Source organism: Mus musculus, chromosome 5 (assembly GCF_000001635.26).
Source record: "Mus musculus strain C57BL/6J chromosome 5, GRCm38.p6 C57BL/6J".
Classification (NCBI taxonomy): Eukaryota; Metazoa; Chordata; class Mammalia; order Rodentia; family Muridae; genus Mus; species Mus musculus.
Genome location: NC_000071.6, coordinates 92112961 through 92124748, shown reverse-complemented (window position 1 = coordinate 92124748; position 11788 = coordinate 92112961). Strand labels below are relative to the sequence as shown.

The 11788-nt window shown below is 45.0% G+C and overlaps 1 protein-coding gene across 2 annotated transcripts in view; it reads left to right on the top strand.

Moving 5' to 3' along the window:
* The window catches only part of G3bp2 (GTPase activating protein (SH3 domain) binding protein 2), an 85581-nt gene that overhangs the window by 12977 nt on the left and 60816 nt on the right, over window positions 1–11788 (top strand). The gene's annotated exons all lie outside the window — the stretch shown is intronic.

Genomic DNA, 11788 nt, shown 5'->3' with positions numbered 1-11788 from the left:
AGGAAAAGAAATATTTTCTCTCTTTTCCTGTTGCTTATGGTCTTGACATGGGTGTACAATGTATGCTTACAAGGGCTGATGTATAGAATGCCCTCAACTTAAGTTTGCCTCATCTTGCTCCTGTCTTAGGGTCAAAAGGACTAAAAAATTGCAGTTTTCATAGTATATCTTTCAGGAGACTCAACACGCCTAATATTTCCATTATTAGTGATAATAATTTTTTTTTTTGAGAGAGAGAGAGTGGGAAAGAGAATCATGTAGCCCAGGGTGGCTTTGAACTTGCAGTGTAGCTGAAGATGATCTTAATCGCCCACTGCCTCTACCTCCCAGGTGCTGCTCTTCGTAATTAATGAGCTGCATTGGTGATGTGAGTGGGCTGGCGTACATACCCCGTTTGTTTTCAAAACTCTGTGTGTGTATGGGGGGGGCGGCGGGGGCTGCTTTTATGGTTCTGGGGATAGAACCTGGAGCCTCGTACATGCTAGGTGAGTGTTCTGACCCTGAGCAGAGCGCCCTGCACCATGAAGATGCTCTCTCCTGCTTCCCTCATCGTTGCCACTCTGCCTCCCGTGTGGGAAGCTTTCCAAGAGGATGTCTTTTGGCTCCCACACATCTTGCTAAGAATTGAATCCAATTTTAGTTGGGCAATGCATTGTTGTGTTGTTTTGTTGTAGTATGGACATCTTAATAGAAAAGACAGACAGACAGGCAGGCAGGCAGGCAGGCAGGCAGGCAGAAGAAACCCATGCAGGATGTGGTGGTGCACTCTGGTCTACACCGAAGAGTTCCAGGACATCTAGGACAACACAGAGAAACCCTGTCTCAGAACAAAACAACCAACAACAAGATCCCCAAACCAGCTAGACGGAAGCAATGTCACTGACTTACACATAAAGACTTGACTCTGATTTCTTCCTATTTGGATCTTTTCTCCTTCCCCCTTCACCCAGACAGCTGATCAGTGTTGGCCTAACGTGTGTTCCCTTATTCCCTCAATGATCAGCTTCTGGAAAGACCTTTTGTTGTTGTTGGGTTTTTTTTTTTTTTTCTTTTTTGGTGGGGGGGGGGGTGCGGTTGAGGCAGGGTTTCTCCGTGTAGCCCTGACTGTTCTGGAACTCACTCTGTAGACCAGGCTAGTGGAAAGACCTTGAAAGGGAAAATGGTCAGAGAATAATGGCATTTGCTCAGCTTGATAAACAAAACACAGTCACGGTTATCGATTCTTTGTAGTTTTTAAAATATTTAACAGCAAGAAAGAGGGAACTGCAAAAATGTTTTCCTCTCCTGACAGTTATAAGGATTGGAATTTTAAAAACGGCCTTGCCGCCGCTGAGCTGGTTTGAGAGAGCATGAACATTTTAATGATGATCGGCAGCAGAGTCTCGCTCCATTTCACTAAAACTTCTGAACCAAATGTTATGAAATAATAACATCAGTACATGACAGAAGTAAAATACGATACTAGGAGAGGAACAAACCAGGTTCAAGTTACATATACAGAATGATCACGGCTTGTTTAAAAAGTATCCATGAGGGCTGGAGAGACGGCGCAGCGCTTACGGGCCCTTGCCGCTTTTCTGGAGGACCTGGTTCGATTCCCAGCACTGTTGGTGGGTTCACAGTCATCTGTAACTCCAGGTCCAGGTCTGATGCCCTCCTCTGGCCTTGGGGACCAGGCATGCATGTGATGCACAGACACACATGCACACAAAACACCCATGCATGTAAACCAAAACCCAAAACTTATACACAGGGGAAAACTTACAAAGAAGTGGAGTAAGGTGTGAATGAAGAGTAATGCTGGGGTGTTGGGCATGGTAGTGCACACCTTTAGTCCTAGCGTTCGGGACGGAGAGGCAGGCAGATCTCTGAGTTTGAGGTCAGCCTGGTCTACAAAGAAAGTCCAAGACAGCCAGGGCTCTGTTACACAGAGAAACCCTATCTCAAAAAACAAAAATAAAGAATAATGATAGGCATGGTGGTACTAGCACTCAGGAGGGAGACAGAGGCAGGTGGGTGTCTTGTGAGTTTGAGGTTGGCCTGGTTCCTACCCCCTATGTCATGAGTTCTAGGACAACCAGAGGTAATGCATAGAGAACCTGTCTCAAAAAAAAAAAAAAAAAAAAAAAGGCAAGAACTATAGGGAGGCAAATGTCTGTATTGAAGGCCATCCTGGTCTACATACCAAGTTCCAGTCCGGTCTACAGTAACATGGCTCAGAGGTTAAGAACATTGCTGCTCTTCCAGAGGTACCAAGTTCAATTCCCAGCAACCACATGAAGGCTCACAACCATCTATAAATGTGATCTGGTGCCCTCTTCTGACCTACAGACATATATGCAGGCAGAATGCTATGTACATAATAAATAATTTTTTTTTTTCGAGACAGGGTTTCTCTGTATAGCCCTGGCTGTCCTGGAATTCACTCTGTAGACCAGGCTGGCCTCGAACTCAGAAATCCACCTGCCTCTGCCTCCCAAGTGCTGGGATTACAAGCGTGTGCCACCACTGCCTGGCTAGTTATATCTTTATGGGAAGATCCTGAGAGAGTCCTCTTTCTAAATTTTCTGTTAATAATTTCTAGCTCTGTTTTTGCTTTTAAGATAGGGTCATCCTGTGTAGGCCCAGCTATCCTTGAACTCACGGAGATATGCCTGCCTCTGTGCCTGGCCCCCTTCTGCTTTGTATTGTTATTTTAAAATAACAGATTCATAAAACCAATCAGAGACAGCTGTGGGAGAGACGCATCATCTGGATTCCTGACAAGTCTGTTGTTAGTTGACTCCTGTTCTTTGTTCATTTTGTCATTTCCTTTTAATGTCGGGTAGATGACACAATCAAGAGATGAGATTAAGAAGTAATTTGATTTACTAGAAGAATGGTAAGGCCAGAGGCAGGGATTTGAACTTTGGCTTTATCTGTATTTATTCAACCAACATGGTCTGGGAACTGTGCCATTGCTGATTAGTAATGGTTAAAACATACACAATTACTGTCTTTGTCGAAGTTACCTTCTGGAATGGGAAAAGGTGACTTCAGAGTTCCCAGAAAGACACCGAGATCAAAAAGTATCTGCCTGACCAGCTGCATCCTCTAAGGTGATGCTGCTTAGAACTCAGCCCTTTGGATGAATAATCTCTTCAGCAACGCAAGTATCAACAGAAAGAATAGCCTTCCTTTGAGGCCATGTGAACCTATTGTGTTGTTTCTCAAGAGCTCTGAGAGAGCAATGTAGGAACTCACATTTTTAAAAAAAGATTTATTTATTTTGTGAATATATGAGTACACTGTCACTGTCTTCAGACACACCAGAAGAGAGCATTAGATCCCATTACAGATGGTTGTGAGCCACTGTGTGGTTGCTGGGAATTGAACTCATGACCTTTGGAAGAGCAGCCAGTGCCCTTTACTGCTGAGCCATCTCTCAAGCTCCAGGAACTCACATCTTAATCGAGGACCTGTAGGGACTAAAGATCAAGGAAGAGTGGACTTGAGTGGGTTCCAGAGCAAGCCATACAAGGCCCTTGCAGTAACACGTGGCTTGGGAGATGCACAGCAGATGTAGGTAAGATAGGTAGGACTCAGAAGGAACCTCAACCTCAGCATATTCGTTTGTCCCTGTGGAAGACTATAAGATGAGATGGCTCAGCAGGTAAGAGCACCGTCTGCTCTTCAGAAGGTCCTGAGTTCAAATTCCAGCAACCACATGGTGGCTCACAACCACTCGTAATGAGATCTGAAGCCCTGGTGTGTCTGAGGACAGCTACAGTGTGCTTACATATAATAAATAAATCTTTAAGAAAAAAAAAAGATCTTCAGTGCTCTCTCTCCTGAAGGCCAAATGTTTGAAGAGATCATCTTAGGCTTTCCGGAGGTCTGTGGCCTTCTCGAGTCCCTCAAGTCAGCAGGTATTTGTAGAGTGATCATCTCCCTTAGAACGTGTACCAGAAATGAGTAAGAATCACTAACAGCCCACTGAAGGATACATACAAGCTTTGACTCACATAGTAGATGGCTTCTCATTCACATTCAAAGACTATATTATCAATTGAGACAAGCTCTCACACTTTAGCCCATGATCTCCTGGAACTTGCTATGTAGGCCAGGCTTCCTGACAAGTGCTAGGAGTAGAGGCATATGCAGCCATGTCTGGCTAAGATTATTTTTTTGTTTATGTGTATGTGTGAGTGACTACAGCATGTATACAGAAGAGGACAATGGATGCCTTGGATGGTTGTGAGCCACATGCTGTGGATGCTGGGGACCAAAGGTTGGTCCTCTGGACAAACAGCAAATATTCCAGCCCCTCATTCTCATTTGAAACAACCGTTTAACTGGAAAACACCTCTGACCCTCTTTTTTTTTTCCCCCGAGACAGGGTTTCTCTGTATAGCCCTGGCTGTCCTGGAACTCACTTTGTAGGCCAGGCTGGCCTCGAACTCAGAAATCCACCTGCCTCTGCCTCCAGAGTTGTTGGGATTAAAGGCGTGCACCACCACGCCCCGGCACCTCTGACCCTCTTAAAAGGATCAGGGCTCTGCAGACTTTTCTGCATGCGTCTCCATATTCAGTCAGGCGTCCATCCTGGCTTTCTGACACTTCTTCTCTTGTGAAGTAGTTCTGTGAGGCTTGGGTGTCTGTCCTGTTGGAAGAAACAGCATCGAGAGGGACCTTCAAGTCAAAGAAGGGGCGACTGTGACATATTGGGACATCTTCAGGGATGTAGTCAGGAAGTGCTCATGGCAGCCTTTGGGTTCTGTAGTATGTACGGGAAGTGGGAGCATGTGCAAGTGCCTGCATGTCTGTCTGTGTGTAGTTTCCTAGTCTTTTGCTTAATCCAATGCTATTTCTCTCTCCGTGATCAGCTTTCTCTGGACTCTTGGCCTCTCTACTATAAAGCCTACAGTTGCTTTGCCTATGTAGGCCCCACTCCAAGCTCAGCAGTGGCTCAGAGCTCAGCTCCCTGTGAACTCAGCCCCATCCTCCTGGCAATCTGGGTCCAATCATAAGCCCTGCTATCATTTCCTCTGTTAGTTTTTGAATGTAAAGATCTGAGGATTTTTAGTCTAATCTATCTTTAGATTTTTTAAAAAAAAGATTTATTTATTTATAGTGTATACAATGTTCTGTATGCATTTATGCCTGCACACCAGAAGAGGGCACCAGATCTCATTATAGATGATTGTGAGCCACCATGTGGTTGCTGGGAATTGAACTCAGAACCTCTGGAAGAGCAGTCCGTGCTCTTAACCGCTGAGCCTTCTGTCCAGCCCTAATCTGATGTATCTATCGTACAGTGAACATGTTTTGGACTCATCAGTTTTATGTGAATGCAGTACTAATTGGTATCATTTCTAGTTACTCCTGACTTCTGTCCTGAGCTCTTCATGTAGACTGCCTCCCTCAGCTGCCCCAACTTACCTGCTTTCTCCTTTTCTGTCTATTTCTTTGTGTTTTGAGACAAGGTGTCACTGTGGTCCAGCCTGGATGGGAATTCTTTTGTAGGCCTTAAGATTGTGATAATCCTCATGTGTCAGCTTCCTAAGTGCTGGAATGATAATTATGAGCCACTATGTCTGGCTTCATCTTTGACATGTTGTTTTCTGGGAACTGAGGATCAAACATGTGCTTCCCACATCCCAGGCAATTACTATACCAGTGAGCTGTGTCTGTAGCCCTCAGCCCTTTTCATGGAGAAGGAAATGATTGAAGAAGGGCAGTAAGTAACTGTGACAGGTGACAGAGCACAAGGACCAAGGTTTGATGGGGGATTTCTCCATCTGGCCTGCACCCTGTTCCCCACCCCCTTGCTTTTCCACTTCAGCCTCTAGTTATTGGCTGCTTCCAATGACCATCTTCACTTCACTTACTTTCCCAGCTAAACTATCATCTTTGTGAAATGGGAGAACTAACCAGTAGGATCAGGGATCCACCTAGACAGAGAATTTCCTCAGTTGTCTCTATAGTGTCTCAGAGCTAAGTGACCATGCCAGAACCCTTGGGAACAAGGAGAGATTGAGACTGACTTCCTGCCCTCTTGGTCTCTCAAGTTGGGTTTTCCAGTGGCCTAAAGCTTAGCCCAGACCAGCTCTTTTGAGCTGTCATTCATATAAGCTGTCTTAAAAGAGAAGTAGCAGGCTGTGCATCACACTTAGCCCAAGGCCAGCATATGCTGAGATGTTCAATACAGCTTTGCTTTTACTTTCCCATACAGACTACCTCAGCTACTTTTAGCTTAAAACTGAAGCCAGAGGTCATCAGAGCTGATTTGTTTTTTCCTCAAGTTCGAATCCAGGGTGAGGTGACAGAACTGCAGTACATTGTGACTAATAGGTTGGAAGCCCATGGGACAGATGACACTGACAAAAGAAAGAGTGAACAGTAAAAAGGAACCTTCACATTTTAAATAAAAATGAAACGACACGCTTCAACTTTGTAGAAATGATTCCCACAGTCTGTGCTTGTGTCCACCCGAGCATGCCCAATCACATATGATCTTGGAAGCTAGGCAGGCTCCGGCTTAGTTAGTACTAGGATGGGAGACCATCCCCATGGAGGGCATAACCTGGACCATAATATTAAGTGATTCCATTCTGGCAGATGTCTGTTCCCTCTCCTGCCATTTGTCTTACGTTGACTGCTGCTCTTTCATGTTGGCCTCTGGGAGGCACTGTTTCCCCTCTAAATGTGGACCAGAAGGCAAGACTCAGCAATCACAGTGCTGGGCTCTGGCTGCTAGACTTGAACCAGAGCAGCTGTGAATGACGTCACTGTTGGTCATCTGCTGTACACGCCAGGTTCATCTTCGGCTTGCGAGGAGTGTCTCTTGTTGACCGTTACTGGACTTTGTGAAGACTGGCTTTTTATTCCTGTCATGTAAAAGTCATTTGCCAGCCGTGTTGCTAAGGGCTGTCGTAAAATTTCTCAACCAAGTCCAGAGAGGGAGATAGCTAGTGTTCTAGCTTGCTTTTCCATTGCTGTAATCAGCACCTTGACTTCTGAGGGAAGCCAAGGCAGGAGAACCTGGAGGCCGGAACTGAAATACAAACCTGTGTACTGGTCTTTCCCCTCTGGCTTGCTCAGTTCATACCTTTCTTATATAACCCAAGCCCACCTGCCCAAAGATGTTACTGTCTCTGGTGGTCTGGGCTCTTCTACGGGGATTAGCAATTAAGCAAATGTCCCACAGACATGCTCACAGGCCAGTAATTTTAAAATTGAGTTTCTCTTTTGCAGGGTATGGCTAAATTTGGGTCAAATTGATAAAAACTGTCTATAACAGGTAGATAGCTGATTCCTCAAGACTCAGCCAAGGGACAAGGCACGGGAAACAGTCTTCACGGCCTTCCCAAGGGTTCCAGGGCCTTTAGTGTTTTGGTTTGAAGTAGAAAGGGATGCTTTCTTCCTTTCAGGGAAACTGTGGCAGTCCTGACCCCTCAGTAAATGAGGCTTGGCTTGCGTATACATTCGAATTTACTATGAAGTAAATTTGTATCTCACTCATACACTTGCTGGAAAGCAGCCAGTAGTCGCAGTAAAATTCAATTAGCTAATTCGTTAAATTAGAATGTTTACATTTTTATTTTCAAGATTCAGCATTTAGTGTAGGATCCCAGATCTTCCTTCACTCAACTCAGTTGTGCTCCGAACAAATTCGGATTTAACGGATGTTTGGCAGGACTAAGGCCCAATCTTCCGTTTTAAAAACTTGGTTCATTAAACCTTAGTTTATAATGAATCCTAACACTAATGAATCTTTATAAAGAAGCTAGGAAAGGCTTCTCATTCGTCGGTTTCCTAATGGCTTTCTTTGATCTAACCTGTGTCAATGTGTTGTTTCTTCTGGGATCAGAGTCTGTATCATTGTGTCTGTCTTTTATTACATTTTTCTCCAATAAAAAGTTATACTTAGTTACTGGGCTTTTGTTAAGTCTTTATTTGTGTGTGTGGTCTGTGTGTACGTATTAGCGTGGGTGTTTACACATGCTAAAGGTAGACTTAGGTTATCTTTTAACCTGTTGCTTTCTACTGATTTCTTTGTTTGTTTGTTTGTTTGGTTGGTTGTTTTTTGAGAAAGGGTTTCTCTGTGTAGCCCTGGCTGCCCTGGAACTCACTCTGTAGACCAGGCTGGCCCTTGAACTCAGAGATCCGCCTTGCTCTGCCTTCCAAGTGCTGGGATTAAAGGTGTGCGCCACCACTGCCCGGCTCTGCTTATTTCCTAATTTTAATTTTACTTTTATGTGTATGGGTGTTTACTGTGCACTTCTGTCTGTGTACTGCATTCGTGCTTGGTGCCCTCAGAGGCCAAAAGAGGCCAGTGGATCTCTTGAAACTGGAATTACACATGTTTTGGGGCTACTGTTGTAGGTGCTAGGAATAGAACCCTGAGCTATTTGGAAGCTTAGACATCTCTCCTCCTCCTCCTCCTCTTTCTCTTCCTTCACCTCTCCTTCCACCACTTCTACCCCAGGCCTGGGGCTGCTGGAGCAGGCGCCAAGGTTTCTGTGGGTCCTGGGGATCTGAACTCACATCATCACACTTGCCAGCCAGGCAGGCGCCTTACCTACTGAGCCATCCTCCCCAGCCCTGTCATTCACTCTAATTGTTGAGGTCCTTTACTCTTCCCGGGCATGCATATTGGTCCTTGTAAGTCTTGTTTGCTCTTCATGACCTAACATGGACTTTCAGTAGAGGTCATCTTTGACATGTTCTAGACCCTAAACATTGCTAATACATAAAGTAACCCTCACAACCATACTGCAGAGAGTCACTATTACAGCATCACTCAGCAGCAAGTGGCAGAATTTGGAGTTGAAACTCAGTCCATCTTGAGCCCATAATATATAATAAAGAACATGTAGGGGCTGGAGAGATGGCTCAGCAGTTAAGAGCACTGACTGTTCTTCCAGAGGTCATTAGTTCAATTCCCAGCAACCACATGGTAGCTCACAACCATCTGTAATGAGATCTGGTGCCCTCTTCTGGTGTGTCTGAAGACAGCTATAGTGTACTTATATAGAATAAATAAGTAAATCTTTAATAATTAATAATGTCCCAGTGCCCAAGTGAATTAGGACTGCTAACATTCAAGTGTAAGAGTTGTCCAAGCTGGGCGTGGTGGCACATGCCTTTAATCCCAGCACTTGGGAGGCAGAGGCAGGCAAATTTCTGAGTTCGAGGCCAGCCTGGTCTACAAAGTGAGTTCCAGGACAGCCAGGGCTATACAGAGAAAACCTGTCTCGAAAAACCAAAAAAAAATTTAAAAAATTAAAAAACAACAACAACAACAAAAAACCAAACTGGCCTTTTAGACATGTAGAAATAGCTTAGTTGGCTGGAGAGATGGCTCAGAGGTTAAGAGCAGTAACTGCTCGTCCAAAGGTCCTAAGTTCAAATCCCAGCAACCACAAGATGACTCACAACCACCTGTAATGAGATCTGATGCACTCTTCTGGTGCATCTGAAGACAGCTACAATGTACTTACATATAATAAATAAATAAATCTTAAAAAAAAAAGAAAGAAATAGCTTAGTGAGAACCCCTCTATACCCAAGGCTGCTCCTGATAACCAGAACTACACACTGAAGATAACCAGACGTAGTCCTAGAACCTCATGACATCCACTGGACAGTGTAAGCAGAGACTAAGAGCAGTGCTCTGTTCTGCACATCTAGAGAGATGCTACCTTGATCTGCCCTGCAGCTGGAGAGCCTCTCCCAGGATCCTGATCCTCAAGTCAGAGTCTACTCTTATCGACTGTACTTGACATCTAGCTAAGATGCATCAAACAAGAGAGCAGCCTTGGGGAAGTAGGTTTAGGACTGAAGTTAGGAATTTAGCCTGTGAATCTTGTGTGAACCCTCAGCATAATAAAATACAACTTCTGTTTTACTAACTACATGTATCTACCTTCCTGATTTTGTGACAGTTGGTACAGTCTAGTCAGCAGGATCTTAGATGATCCTTAGAAAAGATGAAACTAAGGTGGCATCTTGCTATTCCTAAGGGCCCAAACTGGCTCCAGAGATAAGGGCGAATCCCCGACTTCAGGACTTCCTCCACAAAGCCACAGGCTTTTGCCTTAAGATTGGGTAGCCCAGAGCTGGTCGCAGGAAGGAAAGAACCAGAACCCTGAGGAAGAATCACTGTGGCAGGAACTAACGCCCGTGGGCTTCTGCCTTAAGATGTGGTAGTAGTGGAAGCAGTTCACTCGGAGTTACGTGAGGGACTGGATAGCCAGGGGACTAGTAAGCAGGGCAGATCGACGTGGTGTCTGTCCAGATGTGCAGAGCAGAGCACTGCTCTTGGTCTCTGCATATATACATATATACTGTCCAGTAGGCATCTGGGGTATTAGGACTGTGTCTGATTATCTTCAGTGAGTGATGTGACTTGGTTCTGGTTATCAGTCAGGTGCAGCCTTGGGTGTAGTAGGGACCCTCACTATTTTTACATGTCTAAAAAGCACTTTTTTTTAAAAAACTATGCTCTACTTTGAGGGTCAGGTTCCTGGAGGTAACTTTCCAGCTGCCGGGCAGACCAAGGTGGTGTCTGTCCAGATGTGCAGAGCAGAGCACTGCTCTTGGACTCTGCTTATATTCTGTCCAGTGGGCATCAGGGCATCATGGAGTTTTAGGCTCTTGCTTTACTATCTCCAGTGATGTCCCTGGGTTTGAGCTATCAAATGCAGCCTTGGGGTGTAGTGGGGTTCCTCACTAAGCTATTTTTACATGTCTAAGAGGCTTTTTTTTTAATTTTATTTTCCTGTGTTCACTACTTTTTCAAATCCTTATCTCCCTCATCTTGAAAGACTTTCATGGGAAAGTTTTACACACACATATACACACACACACACACACACACACACACACACACACACACACACGAAAGACTTTCATGGGAAGGTTTTATACACACACGCGCACTGATAGCCAAGAGCTGTGAAAACCCCCACCCGACCTCAGCCAAACAAACGCCTGGTCCTGTGTGTTTGTGTTTTTCCCACACTCGCTCTAGACAGAGTGAAGTTTGCTTTGTGCAGACATTGAAGCTGGAGTAGTCTCTTTGTCATCTGAAACTTACTTCCTACTGAGGCAGGAGGATCTCTGAATTCAGCAAAGGCTGTCCTTGAGCCAGAAAAGAAAACAAAGCAGGACAGCAGATACCAGAGCCTAAAGGGGGTTAAAATGAGGGCTGGAGAGATGGCTTGGCAGTTAAGAGCACTGGCTGCTCTTCCGAAGGTCCTGTGTTCAATTCCCAGCAACCACATGGTGGCTCTCGGCCATCCATAATGGAATACTCTCTTCTGGTGTGTCTGAAGACAGCTACAGTGTACTCATATAAATAAAATAAATCTTTTTTTTTTTTTTTTTTTTTTTGGTTTTTCGAGACAGGGTTTCTCCCAGGCTGGCCTCGAACTCAGAAATCCGCCTGCCTCTGCCTCCGGAGTGCTGGGATTAAAGGCGTGTGCCACCACCACGCCTGGCAAAAATAAATCTTAACTAAAGAAACATACAATAAGTAAATATTTAAAAAAGAAATGGGTGTGTGTGTGGAATTTTGGGAAAGCTGCTTCAGCACTGCAGAGTGCTGGGACTACAGGCGGAGAGACTCGCCTAGGAAGAGCTGAGAACTTTGTCTCCTTCCTCACCCCCAGTCTCCCCAGCACCCCACTGTCACCTGGCTCCACTTCCCCAGCTACTCCTGAAGGGAGTGTGCTCTTCCCTCCAGCGGAGGGACTGCTCTGACCTGCATAGCTCTTTTATTTGTGTTTTTAAAAATAAGGTT